Genomic DNA, 2,263 nt, shown 5'->3' on the forward strand with positions numbered 1-2,263 from the left:
TTCTTGTTTATTATTGGTGTAAAGAAATGCGATTGTCTTTTGCACATTTATTTTATATCCTGAGACTTTGCCAAAGGCCTTTATCAGTGTAAGGAGGTTTTTGACAGATTCTCTTGGGTTTTCAAGGTACACAGTCATGTCATCTGCAAAAAGAGATAACTTGACTTCCTCTTTTCCTATTTGGATACCCCTGATTGCCTTCTCTTCTCTGATTACTCTATCCAGGACTTCTATATTGAACAGGAGGGGTGAGAGTGGGCATCCTAGTTTTCCAGTTTGCAGGGGAAATGGTTCCAATTTTTGTCCGTGTAGGAGTATGCTGGCTGTGGGTTTCTCGTAGATGGCTTTTACTATTTTGAGGTATGTTCCCTGTATGCCTAGATGTTCGAGGGTTTTTATCAAGAAGTGGTGCTGGATTTTATCAAAATCTTTTTCTGCATCTAACGATATAATCATGTGGTTTTTGTTTTGGCATCTGTTGATGTATTTAATTACATTTATGGTTTTACGAATGTTGAACCAGCCTTGCATCCCAGGAATGAAGCCTACTTGGTCATGATGGATGATTTTTGAGATGTGATGTTGAATCTGGTTTGCTAGGATCTTGATGAGAATTTTAGCATCTATGTTCATCAAAGATATTGGCTTGTAGTTCTCTTTCTTTGTTGGGTCTTTACCTGGCTTGGGTATCAATGTGATGTTGGCTTTGTAAAATGATTTGGGGAGAGTTCCATCTTTTTCAATCACCTGGAATACCTTCAGTAGTATTGGTATCAGCTCCTCGTTAAATGTCTTGTAGAATTCTGCTGGATAGCCATCTGGTCCAGGACTTTGTTTGGAGGCAGTTTTCTTATTAACGTAGTCAATTTCCTTGATTGTTATTGGTCTATTTAGGGTCTCAATTTCTTCTTGTTTCAACCTAGGCAGGTTGTGTGATGACAGAAAGTCCTCCATTTCCTTAAGGTTTTCAAGTTTGTTTCTATACAAGTGTACATAGTAGTCTCTAATGATCTTTTGTATTTCTTCAGGGTCAGATGTGACTTCATCTTTTGTGTTTCTGATTGTGCTTATTTGGGTTTTTTCTCTCTTTTTCTTGGTCAGTCTAGCTAGGGGACCATCGATCTTGTTTATCCTTTCGAAGAACCAGCTTTTTGTTTCATTGATTTTTTTTGTATTATCTTTCTGTCTTCTATGTCCTGGATTTGGGCTTTTATTTTGGCAATCTGGATTCTTCTGCTGAAATTAGGGTTTTTGTGGTCTTGTTTTTCCAGCTTCCTTAGGTGTCTTGTTAGGCCGTTAATTTGTGATCCTTCTGTTTTCTTCATGTGTGTTTGTAGGGATATAAATTCCCCTGTTACTACAGCTTTCATGGCATCCCAGGGATTTTGGTAAGATGTTTCTTCATTTTCATTTGTTTCCATGTATCTTTTGATCTCTATTTTGATTTCATCATTGACCCAGGAGTTGTTTGGCATCATACTGTTTAGTGACCATGTCTTTGTGGGTTTTGAGGGACCTTGTTGGTGTTAATGTTTATTTTTATTCCACTGTGGTCCGAGAAGGTGCATGGTAAAATTTTGGTCCTTTTAAATTTGCTTATGCTTGATTTTTGGCCAAGTATGTGGTCGATCTTAGAATACGTTCCATGCGGCGATGAGTAGAATGTGTATTCTGTGGTCTTTGGATGGGGTGTTCTGTAGGTATCGATTAAGTCCATTTGATCAAGAGTCACACTGAGGTTACGGATCTCCTTGCTGATTTTTTGTCCTGATGATCTGTCTAGGTTTGTGAGTGGGGTATTAAAGTCCCCACTTATGATGGTGTTAGAGTGAATATCTTTCTTTAGATTTCCTAGAAGCTGCTTTATGAAAGTTGGCACTACTATGTTGGGTGCATATATGTTTAGGATAGATATTTCTTGTTGATAGAGTGAACCTTTTATCATTATGTAGTGGCCCTCTGTACCTTTTAAAATTTTTGATAGCTTAAATGGCATTTTATCTGAAATTAGGATCGTGACGACTCCTTTCTTTTGTGTTCCATTTGCCTGAAAATTTGTTTCCCATCCTCTTACTTTGACTCTGTGCCTATCCTTTCTAGTGGGATGGGTCTCTTGAAGGCAGTATATTGTTGCCTGGTGGTATTTTATCCATTTTGCCATTCTTTTCAGTGGTGCGTTTAGTCCATTCACATTCAGGCTAATTATTGAAATGTGAGAGTTCGTCCCTATCATAGAGTTCTTATAGAGTGTTGTTCTTCCACT

This window comes from Carlito syrichta, unplaced genomic scaffold (genome assembly GCF_000164805.1).
Source record: "Carlito syrichta isolate Samal-C Ts95f unplaced genomic scaffold, Tarsius_syrichta-2.0.1 Scaffold302941, whole genome shotgun sequence".
Taxonomy (NCBI): domain Eukaryota; kingdom Metazoa; phylum Chordata; class Mammalia; order Primates; family Tarsiidae; genus Carlito; species Carlito syrichta.